The sequence below is a fragment of the Lagopus muta genome, chromosome 19 (genome assembly GCF_023343835.1).
Source record: "Lagopus muta isolate bLagMut1 chromosome 19, bLagMut1 primary, whole genome shotgun sequence".
Taxonomy (NCBI): domain Eukaryota; kingdom Metazoa; phylum Chordata; class Aves; order Galliformes; family Phasianidae; genus Lagopus; species Lagopus muta.
The window spans coordinates 3,020,474-3,040,341 of record NC_064451.1 but is presented as its reverse complement, the minus strand read 5'-3'; positions in this window follow the sequence as shown (position 1 = coordinate 3,040,341).

Below are 19,868 nucleotides of genomic sequence, written 5' to 3'. Positions count from 1 at the left end.
TGATTTTGCTCCAAGCGAGGAGGAGCATTTGGAATATAATGAAGTTGGAAAGGGTGGAGTGGGAGTACAAAGAGATGAGTCCAAGCTCAGCATGACAAATGGTATACAAGACCACTTGGTTTTATTATACACTATCAAATATCCGTAACTTAAACAGCAGAGCTAATAAGCATGCCAATGTATATATTTACATTGCCTAAAATGTGCACAACCCTGTACAAAAATTAGAGTGCAACTGTTACAATCAAGCCATTAGAGAAAACGGAATCAATCCAAAGTATAAACCACTTTTACTAACAAGTTCTCTGCTTTGCTGGCTCCCCTTTCCTTAGAAACTTTTCAGCAGAGCAAAGCTTTTCTGATCTCAGAATGAAGGAACTTCCTCAGGAAGCCTGAAGAATTAATTGTAATGGAACTTCATCTAGCTAAAATGCAAATAAAATAGCAGTCGTGAGAAATGCAAACCGCAAAACAGCAACTGGGGCATGAAAGAATTCCCTTTGTATTGACACAAGGGAGAGGAGAGCTGCGGAGAACTCGGGCAGTGGGCACTCTCTATCTGCCTCTTCTGGTCACCTGGAGGGACTTCTGCCTTGCCATTTCTTTGGGACGAAAAGGTTGTCAGGGTTCTGAAGATTCTCCCTCTCCTCCCACCCCTATTCCAAACCAAACAAAGGAGCTGACATTGCAGAAAGTTTGTATGAACCAAAATGCTAATGAGGAAACGGAGAAAAAAAATTGGTTTGAGTAAAGTGAAATGCTCTCTTTTTAAGTTTAAAAATATCTTGTTTTGCTTTAGACCACTTTTACTTGATGTTTCTTTCACTAAAACTAGCTTAACTTCAAGCTATTATACAATTCAGAATTCTTTGTTGTTGGATAAAAATATCCATTAAAAAAACAAAGACTTTTTCATGAGAAGTTTGTTATAATCCAGATTATTCCTGTCCATGAAGACATTAATATTTTTACTGAATTTTTTCCAAACCAGTTCTGCCCATTTCTTTGGAGGGAGAGCTCTTCATAAACTTCAGATGCTCACTTTTTTGCAGCCTCTTTCATCTTCCAGTTCTTGCAGATTTTTATTTGCTCCAAGTTATCCATAGCATTAGATGGCAGCTTATCCTTAAAACACCCCTGGATAGGATTTTAGGGGACAGCATGTTTTGCAGGCTGAAGTGCGGTAGCCAGAGAAGTTCAATACAGTTGGCTCTTCCCATTTCCATGCATGGGGATCATCAGTAGCCCTGCTGTAGGATGCAGCCAGGCTGCCCACACAGGGAGGTCTCAGCCTGCACCCAGCTGAAAAAGCACCAGGGTTGACAGAACAGCACACTGCAATAGCACAGGGATAGGAACGATGCTGCATATCAACATGCAAGGGCAAACTCAAATACATGAGGAAGAACAAGCTATTTAGGCCAGAGAAGAGAAACCCTTCCAGGCTCAGAAGATGGTGTAAACGAAGAACCAAGTGCTTGACAAAGAGACCTTGGAAGACAGAGATATGCCCCTGTCTGATTACAACTTGAACAGCATGACTGAAGACATCCTGGAGAGATTCTTGGCAGATAGGAACGTGCATTCAATAATTTACATCTCCTGAGGATCCACTTCTCCTCTACTGTCATGTCAGCTGGGGTAAAAATAAATCTAACGTAAAGAATAAATTTGCATGGCATTTTTATCCGGAAGGACCCCAACGGAACTTATTTAGCACTTTGCCATCAAAATGTAATCATCGCAAAGGTCAAACACAACAGCTCCTCATATACAACCACAAGAGATCAAATTTATCATGTCCATTAGAAATTGCATGAAAGAGTCATGTTACGAATAAAGTTTATGCCTTCTGGAACGTAGCCAGAACGCTGGGACTAAGAATCGCCATTTGTAAAACCTCCTTGCAAGCCAGAGGAAGAATTCTGATTTTACAGTTTCCCAAGGTAACCCCAACCATCAGATCAGTCTGGAACAGGGCTGTAGTAGTGCGCTCCCACTACAACATCAAACCATGAAGGCAGGCTGTCGTGCTACTCAGTGACCCCTGCTCCCACCACCAGGTCTGCAGCTCATTCTGCAAACATCTTTCTTCCAGTTCCCCTCTGGCCATGGCTCAGGTTCATGTGCAAGCTAGGCAAAACAACACACATTTTCCCCTGGCTATATACATACACCAGCAGATGTTTGAGCTGAGATTTTCAAGATGTACAAGAAGGTCTTTTGGTTATGTAAACCCTCTTATGAAAATCTCTACTTTCCCTAGCAAGCGTTGGAGGCCTCCCATCACATACTGTCCAAAAAGAGGCATCCAGAGCATTTTAAGGACAAGGTGTTTTTATCTGAAATACTCAGTGATCTTTTCACAGCAGTGAATTATTAAAACACTTATTGAGCAGTTCCTGAAACGAAACAGATGACTGACCTCTCCAATGTGAATTCAGGCCAAGGGGGTCAACCAAAAACCACTCACACCCTTTGCATTCTCACAGCTCATTAGCAAACACTACTGAAAGAACCCTACAGTGTGTCAATGAATGGTAAAAGAATTCACACACACACAAAAAAAGAATATTAGGTAATTTCATCTGACCATTATCCTCAGTAAGTGCAATTACTAGGAAAGGGCATTTGCTGACTGCCTGCTGATGTATGCTGTTCCTCCCCACTTAGCATTAATATATCCATTGCTTTTATTAGGCAAATAACCAGAGACTCAACTCAAACTTGGCACTTTGTTTTGTTAAATATTACACCTAGAGTTATATGGATGGTTTTAACAGTTCAGCAATTGAGAGGCACTGAGCAGTGCTGCCGGGCTCCCAGCCCCTATAGCAGTAGTTCCTACCATCACTTAAAACACAGCTTTGTATCCACAGATTCATTTCCTTTAACTTCACAGGTCATATCCATCCATTCCTCTAACCCGCTATTGTCCCTCTTTGTGATATATCAACATTACATTCTAAACATCAAGATCAAGCAAAATGATTTGTGATGACCACGGATGGGAGAAGTGGAAGGAAACAAAGATCTGTAGAGAGGTTAATTGGCCAAGAAAAGAAGCACTCTGGTTTATATTTCTGCAGAGAAAAATGTCCAGTGCCTGCAAAATCAGTTAAAACTGTGTTTTCAGCATATTCATAAATGTAAACACTGCACATGTTTGATTCTCATTTTCTGGCATTTCCATTGAATTATTCACAGATTTAAAGTCAAGAACCAAATTAGTCACTAAGCCACACATTCTGAGCAGCTGCCATTTATCTCATGTACCAGAACTTGCCCATGAAGAATCTCTAGAGAGTTGGGTTAAGCTATAACAAAAGTGTCCTGATATAACCCTAGTGTAGAAATCATTTAGATAGCTGTAGTACTAGTCTGAAAATTTAATTTTCTCACTGGTATGGTATCTTAAAGTCTGGTATAGGAAGGTTCTTACTGCAAGGTAAGCAGCTCTGAGATATTGCAAATATGGTTTCCTAAAGCTTCTTTTTCACACCAACCTGAGTCCCCCTGGTGCATACATCTCACTTCAAAGAACAGGCTCCGTGATTAATGCATACAGAGTTTTTATGACCTTTAATTCTAATTCTGAATCACTGTTTGATTTGGCCGTTATTAAAATGCATTTCTGTTGGCTACTCACAAATTGTTCTGTGGCCTTGAAAGCGTTTGAGAAACACCAGATCTTCTGATGCAGAACGACTCCATTCTCAGATTAGCCCTCCTTTAAGAATCTAGTCTGCTTAAATTTGGAAGGGCCCAAAAGGCAGCAAGGGACAACAATTGTTATTACAAAACGTTTCTTTTGCCCAAGCACTAGAAATCAACGGGATCAGGATTTTCATGATGCTAACTGCTGTATAAATACATAATAAATGAAAGTCCGCATCACAAAGAGCACATCTTCTAAAAAGAAGACACATACATAACATCTGCTGAGACAGCTCTGCCTTGGGCTAGTCTTGGCAGAGGTGAAGCACCAGTAATAGATTTGACTCAAACCAGAAACGATACATGGGAACACATGCTGGTTTATAAATATGCTAATACATTAAATTGTTTTGCTATCATACCAGCAGCTACATGTTTTGTGGTGAATAAAGGAAATAAGCCACCTTCCTTGAAGGGAGAACAGCCTAGCAGTCATATTCTGTATTCTTACTGCATAATTGAGGTTGATTTTATGAATGTCATAGAAGAATATATTGAGATGGTCAGCTTGGAATCGCATTATCAATATTTTGAGTGCTATTTATTATGTAAATGAGCACTTAAATATTATATGCCATGATATACATATGCCTCATTGACCACAGGTGCCATGGACACCAACCATGGGAACAACTGAATGAAGGTTGTGCTGGATTTTCCCCTCCTACCAGACCCAAACCTGCAACCCCTCACCCAGGACAGGTCCCAGAGCAGAGGATTCACATTGTGCAGCTACTACAGAAGTTTACAACTCATTCACAAAGATCACTTCCGGCTTTTTGATCCTTGCATGTTTACAACACATTTACGACCTACTGGTTATCCAAGGAAACCCGTAAAGAACTCTTTCCAAATAGCGTTTTTGCAAGGAAAATGTCTACATAAGGATCTGTGTGGAAAATGAGATCCTGAAACACAAAACTGTGCACAGTGAAGAAGAAACTCTACGAAACTATGTCAGTGTTCTTCGGTTTGGGGCAGGTCCACGTTCCACTCCCAATTTCTCCTTCAGTACTAAGCAATTTTAAACCCTCTTGCATCGGATGGAAACAAACACAGCGCAGTTCACATTCCCAGCTGGGATTTAATGATATTGTAACAATCATCTTCATACTGAGCAATGTTATAAGGCAGAAATTCAGCACCGTGGTTCGTTCCCCATCCCTTGAGGTGCAGGCTTACAGATAAGAGGAACGTGAGAATTCAACTCTTCAAACGTCATGCGTCTCATTAAAGTAATAAATTACAACCTCTAATAAGAGAAAGTGATTTTGTTTTAAATTATTGTGCACGAGAAAAAGCCAACTATGAGCAAGGGAATTACTGAAGGTTACGTTCACTCCTTTATGCACCAACTCCAAGTGGGATTAAATTGCCTTGATACAGATTCAAATTTAATTTCAGAACAATGCATCATATTTCTCTGTGCAATGTCAACCTGAAGAAATAAATTATAAGAAGCAAAAAGGATATAAAAATATGGTATCAGATATGACTTGTCTCCACTTCAGCTGAAGGACTTCATTGTTAGTCAAAAAAAGAAGTGAGTCATTTCTCCATCCACTGAACTTCTGACTCTGATACATCTCAATGGCTGATGGGAGTCACGGAGCTCTGGGAGAGTCCATCTGCCTCACTTGGACAACTGTGATGTTTTCATCAGGATTATAAGGACAGCAAATTCATCTGTGCTATTTATTTTTTTAGCCATAAAGTCAAATACTCTTCCACAGCCATGAATCTGACCAGAGTTGACTTGACTCATTCAGCACAATTGGTGCTTTCTCCCAGTTCACATATATAATTTTATATATTTTTATATATATTTGTATAGCCAAAGTATGCCATCTGTTTACTACTGTTGAAGATGACTTTCTGAACATGAAGCATTAATGTTATTCTTCCCCAACATTTTTTTCAGGCTTCGACTTGATTCACAACACAGTTCAGCATCCCCGAAGAACTACAACTAATCAGACTCCATTTGAAGTGACCACTTAAAGTAGCAGTGTGACTGTGGCTCTGGATCCTCACGCTAAGAGCAACACTGGAGATTGGCTTTAGATGGTACATTTTAGCTCTCTTGCTCCCTAAGGTCCCTGTGTGAAGCTCCATATCCCAAAGAAAAGACAACCCTGCTACTATGCTCTACTGAAGGGTTATTAGTTTGAGCCAAGTAATTCATGCTTTCAGTTTTTCTTTCAAACACAGCTTCAAGCTTTTGGACAAAGCTTCAATTTCTAACAGCTAAAATTGTGCCCATCAGAAGTGGCTGTTTCAGAAAGAACTGCTGTTGGATTGAGTGAATTAGGACGAATTTTTCCTGCCTAAGAGAAGAAATACTTTCACCAGACGATGCCTGAGACATTTTCTTTCCCACCCCCACAAACCATGTGCCATGGAAAAAGTCGCTCAGCAAAAGTCACGTCCTAAATTAGGATGTACTGTAACTGTTGATACTGGAACCCACTACTGAATGGCAGCGTTCTCACATCGCAGACGGCTTTTCCATTCAGCCTAAAGAGCAAGGCTCACAAAAGATAAAAACCAGCAATTGGCATCTTGCAAGGGATGTGTACCCAGCCCTGCTGCAGGGATGGCACTAAGTTGCCTGCACTTGTTCAATGGCTTTTTGCTTATTTTTTGACAAACACACTCAGAGAAGAATGAACGTGCATTTTTAGTTCCCTGCATACTCAGGTTTCTATAGCTTATGGCAGAGAGAAGCTCACATCATACCAGAGATGGTTGAAATTGTTTTTCAGAATAAATAGTTTTCTTATGGGGAAACAAAGTACTTTTCCAAATATGGCTTTTTTTTTTTTTCCTATAGAAAATTGTTGAGACTATTTAATTCTTCCACTGGGAAGAAAAACTACAACTTCAACTCCTAGAAACTACAATATTCTGTAAAGGTCCCATGGTGCTTACTTTGGATTGTTTTGCTTTCACCTGCTCTGTCTCCTCCTCATTTTTTGTCCCAAATGCCACATGCAGATCCTTGCACAACCTGTGGTCACCATACTGAAGTATCTACAGAAACAAGTGCACAAACGATGAGAGTCGTCCTGTAAGGCCAGGCACAAGTGTGCATACACGCATAGAAATAAAAAAATCTGTGTCTCACATATCCCCAAAGTAATTTGGTGACTCAGGACATGGAAAGCTGTGGCTCTCACCCGAGACAGAAATCACTGGGTGATGAGCAGGAGCACCATACACAACTCATGGAAATGCAGTGAGGTATCAGTTGGCTTCCCAGAGTGGGTACAGCTCTCAGTTTAGAATGCAGCTTCACACGACAGCTGCCTGCCCATGCAGCCTTCAGACCTCCAGCTGCTCCTCAAGTTAAGCAAGGTGCAGCAGTTCAGATGAAAGAACCATTTGAGTTTGAAGTGACCTGTCATCTAGTCCAACTCCCTGCAATGACACCCACAGCTCCATCAGGCTCTCAGAGCCCCGTCCAGCCTGACCTTGGGCATCTCCAGGTTTGGAGCACCCACCACCTCTTTGGGCAACCTATGTTAGTGCCTTGAAGCCTCACCTCACTTACCCCCTGTACTCAGAAACCTGCTGCTATGGGCACTAAGTCACATACACGTGCATGAAGAGTGGCACGCAGGCAGGACTGCACATGTCATTCATGTCTTTGCTTTTGGCTCAGGAAAAATTCAACGTGAACAAAGCATCCACAAGGAATAAACCTTCACGACGCTCGGAATAGGACTTTTTTTCCCTCTCGCCACTCTCTTCTCCCTTATTCCCTTCCCTACATTCAGAAATACAGAACATGTATTTTTAATAAGAATACAGATATAGATTTCTAAAGAACCAAGTATGCAACAATTTTTTTCCCCTAGGAAGGCAGCACTGACACAAAGAGAACGCTTCTGAAATCCATCTGGCAGGAGAGACGAATCAGTGTTACTCTGACCATAAATGCTGCAATTACATCTTTGGCTTGAGCAGCAGAGCTCACCTGAAAAGTCTGGGCATGGCAGGGATAGCGTGACTGCACACAGCACACACTGCTGCACGCAGGGGCCAAAGCCATGAATGTTTCATCACCCTGAGCCCCACAGGACGGGAACCACGCGCAGAGCACCGGGGGGAAACTCATGCTGTGCATCTGCAAATGAGCATCGCCTGCAAACCCTGCCCTGCTCCGGAGGGACCTGCAGGAAACCAGAGTGATACAAAGGGGGAATCAACGTGCTGCTGCTGAGCTTATGAGATGGCTTCCCGCAGTACAGAGGGATACCAAAGAAATAAATTTCATCTTGTAAGTCCAAGGCTTGACCCGACGCTTATTAGGGTCAGTGGGAAACATTCCGCCGATCTCTGAATTTTGATCCAGGTACGCAACGTGCCTTGATTCACTTGGTTTTTTCACAGTAACAACGTGGCTAGAATTAAGTTTTAGCTGTTGGGTCACTGTGATCTCCTTCCACCAGAACACCACCTTGTTTTGGTAGAAGTGGCTTCCAGATTTTTCGAAGATGTTTTTGAGAGAAAAAAAATTTGAAAGTTTCAACCCGGGGAAAACAAACCTGAGAAAAACATTTCTTCTAAAATTCCCCATTGTTACAAACAAAACCTCCCAAAGTCATTCACAAAAAATAACGTTTCTCTACTATTCGGGTAAGAAATGTGTTTTTAAAGTTTCTCCTAATGCATTTTTTGTCCTTCATGTTAGAAACATTGGTTCAATGCGTTGGTATCACAAAAGGAGACTAAAACGTCATTTACCACATCATAATCCTGATCAGAAAAGGAAGAATTAAGTCAAGCCATTGGGGAAGATTCCAGTAAACAAACTGAAAAGCTTCACTCAGCCACTTGGGTACCAATGTAAAACATGCAGCACTTATTTTGCCTGAAAATATATATTTTTTCCCCAAAGTCAGACATTGATTCAGTCTGTGCAAAATGAAATCCTAAATCTGGAAAGGCAGGAAGGGGAAATGGGTGGGAAGAGAAAGATAATTCTATACAAACAAAAATATACATCAACTAGCCAGAAAAATGTTCTGAGCTTAGAGAACAGAGGGCCAGATCCTCAGCAGAGATAAATCAGCCCAATTCCATCACAGTCAATGGAGAGAGAGCGTTTGGCACCAGTTGCCAGTCACATCCACCAACCAAGCTCTCAACCAACTTGTATCTTGGGTCCTACAAAAAGTTTCCTCTCGGAGCATAAAGCCTGTATTTATCCATTGGCCTTACAAAGTATGCACAGCTGTGACATAAGTAACCCCTGCTCTGTTTTTAAATGTATGCAAACATAAAACGAAGAAGAAAAACGACATTAAAATAATGTTAAGGATTTGGCTTGGGGCCACCAAAGCTAGGACATTCCAAGTCAAAGCTGAAACGACATCCTTAACCTTAACTCACCCCATTGTGCCTGGGTATTGCAGCTGCTGAAAGGGGAAAATCAGAGCGGTTACGGTCTGGCGTGTGAATGAGTGCTGAGGGACTCTTAAATCCATGATTATTTGGCTGCCGCACACCATGCACTGGATCCACGTGCTAGCAATCCTTATGCAATCTTTGCTGGGAGAGGAAAAGAAATATCCCTCAGGCTGTGCTTACGCAGTGATGGGACTTCTGGAGAAAGTAAGGAGGCCGCTAATTTTAATTAATGCAAGATCTGTAATTGCCTTTGGTCAGGGGACAAGGAGCAGAAAGGGTCTGGAAAGGTAACCCAGCATACGTGTGATCAGCACGAGCCCTGGGGAGCTCCTTGCAGGGTGATGCAGGTGGATGCTTCGCTGCTCAGCTGTTGCCCACTCCAGGGCTCTTGAGCAGAGGGTCTATCTGACAAGAAAGGAATTCCTCAGAAATCTTCTTCATTCAAAGTTTCAATACAGCAACCCCAAATGTCTTGGAAAAATCAAAGCTGTTTTCTGTTTTCCAGGGGAAAGTTGAGGCATTGGACAAACTGAGAATTTGGTTGAACTGGATTTTTTTTTAAATGCAGTTCCTCAGTTGGAGATTGGCTCCTTCCTTTCTCCCTATATTTTTGTTACCCATTCCATCTCTTCCTACTCCAAACAGGAGTCTTAAAATAGTAAAAATAAGAATAGAAGACAACAGAAAAGAAAAAGCAAGAATACAAAAACAATCTGATTTTGAACACAACCTTCCAGCTCATGTTTAGTCAGTGCCATTGCAGTGCTGGAACCTGCAGGTAAAAACAATAAAAAAGCCTCCAGCGTATGCATGTCTGCATGCAGACAAATAATACACAAATATTTAAAGTATAACCTAATACTTGCTTGACTTAAGTGACAAACAACCATAGCAAAGCTGGTCAAGGCAGTCTTTTGGCTTACAAGTGCTGGTACACTTGGCAGACAAGGCTCTCTCCAGCACTGATTTTCTTTACTTTATGGCTGCTCCTGGATTTAGCACTCAAGTTATTCGGGACAGCAAGCAAGAGCTGGAAGCACAAACACAACCTTTTACTGAGATGGTCTCCAGGAACTCGCCTCTACATTCAGCTCCGCCATTCCTCCAAGCAGCCCCACACACTATCAGCTCCCAGCTGGATAATGCACAATAGAAGGTATAAGCATTATTTTTACAGGATGTATTACTATGTCTGAACCTCTCTGTTCCCACAGGGATGGAAAAATAGCTGACTTGGTACAACAACCCCTTCGTATTTCTCTGCTTACACAGAGCCAGCAGATTTATGCCTATGTAAATCAAGCCCTGAACTCAGGGTGAGAAGAGACATGAATGAGAAGACCTGAGGGCTTGGGTGCTCTGCTCTGCCATATCCCCCACCTGAATCTCAACACTACAGCAAACTGGAGTAAATTGGAGCAACCCACAGAACAGGGTATGTTCTGCAAGAAACAAACCATGCTTCAGATGGCTGTGACCTGAGGCATCTAGCAATCTTCTTTACAAGACAGACACAGTGAAATGGAAGCAAAATGCTCATAGCCATGTTCAGGGCTGTGCATGGGGCAGACACCTTCCCAAGGACCTGGTGGAAAACTCTGTGTCTTCAGTGAACAAACATCTCCCAACTATTCTCATTTCTCAGACTTTCAGCTGCTGCTATGAATGCTTCTCTTCAACATGAAGGTGGTGGAATGGTGCAAGAAGAGATCGCACTAATTATTTAATCGCAAAAAAAATAAGATCCATTGGAAAATACTGATGAGTAGTCATATTTAACAGTCTGGCCATTATGTTTGATTAAAATACAGTGCAAAAAATATTAATTGGGCTAGTCACATGGACAGCTTTATGTCCTGCAGCAATTCATGTAATAACAAATTGATTTTATGCGAGACATTGAACTGAAAAAAAAAAAGGAGAAACTGGAAATAGCGCCTGAATGCATTATGCATCTTTAGTCTGAAGTTATAATGTATGTATGGCATAAAACGCTGGAGAGAAACAGAGTGGTTCCTTCAATAGCAGAATGGAACCTAATTCATTTAGTGTCCTTTGAATATTTAAACTCCTCCATTTCACATTCATGTAATTTCGCTCAAACACTAAATGCTAGGCAGACTTCAATATTAAATCCCCCATACTAAATTTACAATACGGTGACAAGTTAAAGCAGCTTTTATATAGAAATGCCTCCAGCTAAAGTAAGAGACAGTTGTATTTCAGCTCCTAACAGACAATTCTGCACCACCAAAGTCACTTCCAGAAATAACAGCACCTTCTACTCCTCTTCACAGGCAAAGCCAGAAAAAAGTTATATGGACAGAAGTCTGATTCAAGCCCCTAAATCAAGTCCAGTAGGAGTTTTGTGCTGTGATTTCAGTGGGATCTTGCCAGTTACTGAAAGGCCCAGAACTGTGTGTACCCATCCCTGGAGGTGCCCAAGGCCATGGATGGGCCCTGGGCAGCCTGAGCTGGGGGGCAGCCAGCCCATGGCAAGGCTTGGAGCTCTATGACCTTTAAGGTTTCTTCCAACCCAACCATTCTATGATTCTGTGAAAGGCTGAGAACAGAGCAAGGGGCTCAGATGACAGGAAGCACTCATGTGAAAGTGTTTTACATAGAAACAGAAAATATTTTCCATCCTTGTCTGAATTATTTCCAGATTTTATTTTTTTTCCCCCCAGATGTCTCTGAGAAGGATACACAGCTACCAACTTGGGCCTGAGGAAATAAGAGGACTCAGCTCAGTATGGCTCTGGTCTGATTAGGAGATGTTGGGGAAGCTGGGTATAAGAATTTGACAAGAAAATCTGAACGCTGTGTTTGGATATGTGCAAATACCCAGAGCACTTCTGCAAGTTTTGGACCACTTCACCGCAATGCTTGCACGGAGCAATGAGAACAACCAGCTGTCTGAGTGCCTTCATACTCAATTCCTCTCACTATTTCCACTTGTAGCTTCTGCATAAAGCAAGAGATGGTCTGAAAATAATCTCAATAGAGCTCAAATTCATTTCAGCAAAATTGGAAGTACAGAAGAGAGCCTTAAGGCACTTAGATTAACAAAAGATGGGACTCGGGCGCTAACATCCAGAGGAAAATCCAAGGCCAGCAGAGATGTAACAAAGCATGCTCACAGCACAGGGCACAAAGAGCACTGGGAAGCACTTAGTTTGCTCCATCTGGGTGAAAGGGGAGCTAAAGAAAAGGCTGATGAAGTCTCAAAGTCTTCCACCACCTGATGGGGATCCTGAGAAGATGGAACTCAGTGCTTCTCAGAAGTGCACAAAGAAGCAAGACAAAACGCACAGGTTGCAGTAAGGGAAACTGCAAAGGGGATAAACTAAGAGTAACAGAACAGACTGGCCAGAGAGACTGCAATCTCCATTCTCAAAGACACCCAAACCACAGCTTTGCTAAGCTCTGAGCAACCCCATTTAACAGGATCAGCCCTACTGTGGGCAGGGGCCAGACCAGGAACATCCCAACAATCCCACCTGCCATCAAGCTCAGTCATTCTATGATACTACATTCCATCTTCTATTCAGAGAGTATTTTTTCCTGGGATAAGAGAGAGTCAGTCTTTCAGTGAATAAAAAGATTGCTACGGATTAAGTATGAACAAAATTAAATCCAAAATCCAACTCCATGTCTCTGCCCCTCAGCATAAAGCATCTGACAGTGAGCACATCTAGCAAGCAGGTGTGAAATAAGAACACTCTCTATAGCGGAATTTTGATGCCTCTAGTTTGGCAATATGGGCAGTATGCGCAAAAATGATTGAGAAGAAGTTGGAAGAGATACTCAGCTTTAACATACTCATCACAATGGGCCAGTCGCTGGTTCAGATCCAGTCTGAATGGCGACAGCACAGAATCCAAATGGGGTGAGCAGGCACTGATAAAAAGCAGTCAGACGCAAAGGGAGATCTGCCAAGTGAATGAATGCTTCTGGTAGCTCAGCATGTGAGGAGCTCGGTCAGAAAGCAAATGGTGAAGCCTGTAGGCTCCACACTGACCTGCAGTGAGGTTTCATGGCGCTATACACAACGTACGGTGCAGAAAAGGAATGCAGTGTTCAGTGTGCATTGCACAACCGCTGTTTCCTACACCCTCCTCCTCAAGCAATGCATTCATTCCCCAAAGGAATTTTCCAGTCTGAGGAGCAAAACAAGCCAAGAATGTGTTAAAACAGGTGTTTCAATCAGCCCTGGGTACAATCTTAGTCCAACTGAGATTAAAAATATTTGCGAATGATGTAATAAAAGATAATAAGTTTTCGCTGTATATTCCCCTCCACCCACGTAGTAAGTCAGCCTGTGTGGAGGCCGTCTGCTCTCTCTTCCCATAAAGCACGTGCTTGGGTTCAAGGGCCAGAGTCAGCTCTGACTGGTGCCAAATTAAGCTACAGCAGCCCAGGATGCTGAGGAACCAGCAATGGCAAGTCTGGACTTCGAAGGAAGGAGGAAGTTTGTGATAACAGCATTGTTTGCATCCACTCCCATGGTGGGTGTTAACTCCATAGGCAGTAAGCAATAAGCAAAAAAGCATTTGCAGTTGGAAAGTTGTTTCATTAGCAGAGAATGAGGCAACCAGTCAAACATGCCATGCTATTTGTTTCCAGCCTCTGCATGCTTTAGCCTCACCAGTGATACACAATGCCTTGAACGAGAACTGATCCCCTCTCCCCACTTCCATTTGTCATGCTGCAGAAGAGTGGTGCTGCTAACTTACCTGGTTAACACACGAATGCGTTGCGATGCACATCGCTACAGCTGCTATAGAAACCCTAATAAGGCCTGACTGATGATCTCTGCAGATGCAACTTAGAAAGAATAAGAGCTCTTCATATTCTCTCTACCTGTCATTACAAAATAAACACTCCAGAGCTTGCAGTCAATTTTCCTGGGGTGTGAAATTTGCCAGCAAGTCAAAGTGTACCCCAAGATCAATACTGAGGTATTACATGCATTATTACTGCTCTATTTGTTGCCTCCATCAACTGTACTATTATGTGGTTTGTCACAGCAAACTGCTTACAGAGACTCTCAGCACAAGAAGCGCAACACAAAAGCCTCTTCCAGATGAAATGAAGGCTGTTAATAGACAACTCAGATCATTGCCGTCCTGTATCCTGATCTTAAGGAAGACCAGACTGCTTCACTTGGAAAATATCACATCACTTTACATTCCACTCTCTCCAGCTATAAATCATTGTTTAAGACCTACCTGATTTAAATTTGGAGAGCATTCATCTGTCAGGCTCCACATCTCCAGCACCTTTAGTGCCAAACAGCCCCAGGTGTTCTTATCAAGTACTCACATTAACAGCTCAATTAATTATGAGTTAGCCAGATCAAACAGGCCAGTCTCTAGCTTGGCAGGTATCTGATGTTCAGATATCCTACCTATGCAAACTTTACAAAGTCAAGTAATTTCAGATTCCAGAGAGCTCAGATCAATACCCCATTAGGGTGCTGAGCTAATCTCTTCACTTGGAAAACTCATGAAAAAGAGTGCAGAATCTGCTGTTTATCAATTCATCGGTGGAATTAAAACAGAAAAACAACTCACTAGGTATTAATGGGTATGTTAGCAAAGAATGGAAACTGGGAGGCAGGGAATTGCAAACCTCTATGAAACAAACACAAATCAGCAAGCAGTGCCTGCTTAGTGCATGTCAGAATCACCACATGGATGCAGCCCTTTGCAGGTGCTCAGAGGACAAGATATTCCTGGCAGGGAGGCAGGGGATCAGCAAAGAAGCCACCCAGCTCTACTCACCTCTTTGTAAATCTCAGCCTAGCTGCAGAGAACCCCACAAATAGACTGATGGTACAGCAGCTTCAGCAGCCTTGGTACCTGGCAAACATTGCTGGGGACACTTCTGTGTTCACCCAAGCTTTGCTAACCAAATAAAATCATTTGTCTTCTGAGTTCACCCCATTCACTCTTCCAGGCTAACGATGCTGGGAAGGGACACAAGACATTGGTCCTCCAGATGCAAGCTCTGTACATGGGATGTTGGGCAAGGTCCTGCAGCCCCTGCTCATTGCTTTGGAATCCTTAGAAACCATTCATGCTCACATGGTTTGTGATACCCCTACGTTTAGAGAGAAGGACAGATAAAAGCCAGAATTAATCCTGGCTACAAAGAAAGGGAAGGAATCATAGAATTAATTATAGAATGTCTTGGATTGGAAGGGACCCCAAGGATCATCAAGCTCCAATCCCCCTGCCATAGGCAGGGCTACCAACTTCCATGTCTAATGCTAGACCAGGCTGCCCAGGGCCCCATCCAACCTGGCCTTGAACACCTCTAGGGATGGACAGGGCATCCACAGCCTCTCTGGGCAGCTGTTCCAGCACCTCACCTCTCTCATATTAAAGAACTTCCCCCTGATGTTCAACCTAAATCTTCCCTCCTTCAACTTAAAACCATTTCCCTTTACCCTGCTGTTATCTATCCTTCCAAAGAGGTGACTCCCCAACTTCCTTTTTTCCCCCCCATGGAAAAACATGCATTCTGAGACAACGCTACAAGTCCTCAGCATTGCAGAGTTCCAAATCTCAGATCTCTTCTCACATAAATTTTAGGACCTTTTCCAATCGCTGCTTTTAGTTACCTGAGCTTTGGCAAATCAAATGTGTCATCTACAAGCTTGGGGATGACAAAGCCCTTGTGATTTTTTATTTTGTTGTTGTCACTGACGCAGGTTTTCATTTTAAACTATTTAAAGAACTGAGTCACAGGTGCCTCCGGAAGAGCAATACTTAGCATTTATGGCAAATAACACTACCCAGAGCATTACAAGCAAAGGCTAATCTATCTTCCTAGGAAACGTATGAGATAAGAAAGCACTATCTGAGTAATGTATTATTGGTCAGAACCCACGTACCTACAGGTACAGAGGAATATGCCTTCATAAGGGTCATTCTTGCAGGAGCTTAAGGGACAGAGAAATGCCCTAGCTGTGATGGGCAGACAGCTGCTGCCCCTTCAGTCCCCCATGGGCAGCCCAGACTGCTCACCTGGGAACTGAAATCAGCCTGGCTTCTCCATCAATGGGGACAGAGATCCTCCTCTGGGTGGCGGTCCACTGCTCTGGGTTCACAATCTCTTTGTAAAAGTACATTTCTGATGGCAATAGATACAGCGTGTACAGTTTGCATTAGATACAAACACACTAATTCCTCCAGAAGCATCGATTTCAACTGCCACGGGAAAATAAGTGAAATATAAATAAAAGGAGATACATTTTCTCTTCAGTTTTGCTTTTCCTCGTTCTTGGTTGTTTGTTTTATGATGCATCGTCTGTTACCATCTTTCACTAAGAAACTTCACCTCATCCACCAGAGCTTTCGTCATGGCTGAAAGTACCATGGTAATTGTTTTCCTCTTCCATTATCATTTATCTTTTATAAAGAGGTGTTAACTCTGACACTTGCATTTGAAAGGCAGTTTTTCTTATTGAAAGCTTAGCTTCGGAGTAATGGGGAAGATTAGAACGTCTTCAAATTTTCTCATTTCTTTACAAAAACATGACAGATAAAGGATTTCAAACATCCAATTCGCTCATTCGAAGTACCATCTTTAATTAAATGAAGTAGAACACCTATCCTTCCTAATGGATACTTTCGAGTTTCCCAACTATGGATTCCTCTCAGGAGTCTCCACCCTCAGTTTGCTGATCTCCAACTTATCTCTGGAAGACATTTGGAGGTTTTTACAGAGCTCTGGAGTGACAAACTAAATGACGAATACTTCCATAAAAAATATAAAGGCCAAGAAAACCTCTTTAGCTACAGAACATTGTGCTGACCATAAGCGAGTCTTCTCTCCCTCCTCCTTTATTTTTGAGAGAAGAAATATTTCTAACGTGTTTGTTTGTTTCTACTTGGGATTGTTTGCTTCTGTGTAGAGGAGGTAACAACCAAGGCTGTAGCACTTCAGCAGCAGCTCTGTGCACTCTGTAACATGAGATATATGAGATCTGTAGAGGAAGAGATGGATGGCAGTGTGATTCACCCATGTAGCTTTCCCAAGGCAAATGAGCAGCACAATGCAAATTTGAAATCCCCATGCCTACTCAACAACAAAAAAAAACAATGCAAAACTATTAGTCACAGTGACTTGTAAACATAAAGGAAACAAACTGAACGATAGCCAGGAAAAATGGGATAAATTGGAAGTGGTGAATTACTCTCATGAAAATGAGAAGATGAGCACATTTTACATCCTTACAGACACAGCATGCATGAAAGGGAATCACTGTTTATACAGCATTGGACTTAAACAGATGCTTCATGCATCAAAGTTCACTGCCAATAATTCTCTTCAGTGAATACCACGAAGGTGAGAAGCAGAGCTCAAATGTAAAACCGCCTGCAAAATGATTTCGGATGCAGAAAGCAAGCAAACAAGAAATGCAATCTTTTTTCCCCACCCTACAAATCCATATCCATGACAGTACCCTTCAAGGTCATTTGCACAAAGTAGGTCAAGAGCTTCAGACAGATGCATGGTTTTCAAGTGGGCACTGTGGCTCAGTGCATCATGGTTTCTGCTTCATGAACATTTTGTTACCCAGTTCTTAGGCACAATGCATTGTAATTCATAACAATAGGATTACAAAGCACTGGGATTGTAAAGGCTTTGGAGCAGGGGCCATTTCTTGAGCTGGTACAGCACCAAGCACAATGGGGTTTTGTACATTATGGAGGTTCCTCAGTGCTATGACGTTAATAAATTCTGATGTTCTGATTTCCAGAAATGTCAAACACCTGCAGCTGCCATTTGATAATGGGGCAGTTTGTTATTAATTATTCTCGTGCTTAAACTGCTTCAGTTGCCCAGTCAGGGAGCAGGAATGATTCTACCTCAGTGTAAAACAACCAATGCAACGAAAGCAAAAGGGGGGCTGATTTGTGACTACCTAACCACTATGAAGGCATTAAGTTGTTAATGCAGTTGGCAATGAGCACGTTGGTCAATTTTAGTGCTAAGCATTCGGGGTTCTTGAAAACAGCAAGCTGATTTCTGCCAAGCTGCAGCTTGGCTGATTCCTTCCATACATCCCTACCTCACAGTCTTGTTATTTGTAGGAAGCTGAGTGCTGAGCTGGAATAAGTCAGAGCAGATATATTAGTCTATGGAAATACACTAATTTTTACCAGCTGAACATTTGTACCAGAAGCCCTAGCTCTCTGCAATAAACATTAACTGCATGAAATATTACTTAAATTAACAGAACTGGTACTGCTGAATTTTTTTGTTTTTAATGTAAAATACTTATCACTTCTTCCATTTTGCACTTCCAGAAATTCAGAAGTGTTTTCATTGAGCTCATGTTCCCTTTTTTCCCCAACTATCCCAACTGCCAACCCAGCAGCACAGGCACATGCTGGGCTCACGTGGAGGCAACCCAGGTCTGGGCTGGTTGGCAATGAGCTTGACAGAACAGTGCTTACTCTTCTGTAACACTGATCAGTCCTCATGCTGCTTCAGCTAAAGCCTGGAAAATAGCAAACCTAACAGACTGCAGCTCTGAGATGTTAAGCAAGCCAGAGTTCTAGGTAAAGAACATCATTAAAAGGAAGCAGAATAGGGAAAAGGAAAAACAGACCTGGTCAGGAGGTAAGGCAGGAAAGGAATGGCATGTTGGACTCTAGAATTTTCATGGTAATAATGAGATTGGGGTTCAATAACACAACAGTAATCATTAAGCTTACAGAAGTAAAACAAGAATATCCATCCCAACCTTATGCCATTTCTGTGTGCAGACTTGGACTGGAAGACTTACAGCCCTTCAGCTGCCTTTAGTGCCTGCCCTTCCTCTCGTACCAGCAATGCCACAAGAATGAAAGCAGCTGGCAAAATTGAAAAGCAACCCAGAAAAAGAAAACAGAGAAATAATTAACCACAGTTCTGTGAAATTCAAACAATTAGAACAGGGGGGAAAAAAAGAAAATTATATAAGTTTCTTATTAGTCTGTATTTGCAATAACCACACTGGTTCTTCAACCCCATATGCCCAACCTGATGCTACCCTCCAACACCAAGCCTTGTCATACTGCAATTCAATGGCTGAACAAAGCCTGCCAAATTCTGGAAGCTTCAGATATGGCAAAATTGAGGAAGCTGCCTAGCATAGTTTAATCTCTGGATGAGAGAACAGAATGATTCCCAAGCCTCAGAGGAAAAATGTGAACCTTCACCCATGAGAAGGAATTCCCCTTAATGTACAGCCGTGGGGAAAGTCCTCCACCCTGGTTCCTGGATACTGGCAATAGGCTGAGGGCCAGCATCATTCTTTGCCATAGCCTTTATATGGTCAACATGGGAAATGACTAATGGAAACCACCATTTCTGGCTTCTATCAAAAGTAGCTAAGAATAACAAATAGCTATGTCAATCCCCAATTCTAACTGGAGTGAGAAATTTCCCCCAGAGAATAAGAAAACACGAGAACTATAGGGACAGATCAAGCGGATTCCCCTAATGATATCCCTGTTCTCCTTGGAAAGCCTTCTTTTTCTTTTTTTTTTTCTTTTTTTTTTTCCAGAGAAAAGAGTCACAGGGTAAATATGACACTTGTTTCAGTGGTGCCTTTCCCCATTGAAAATAGATACATTCCTGCAAGTCCCTAAAGGAGACAGCAAAAACAAACACGCGCAAGACATCAGCACTCAGGGCCAAAGGGAATACAACCAGGATGGGATATTTGTAAAGAA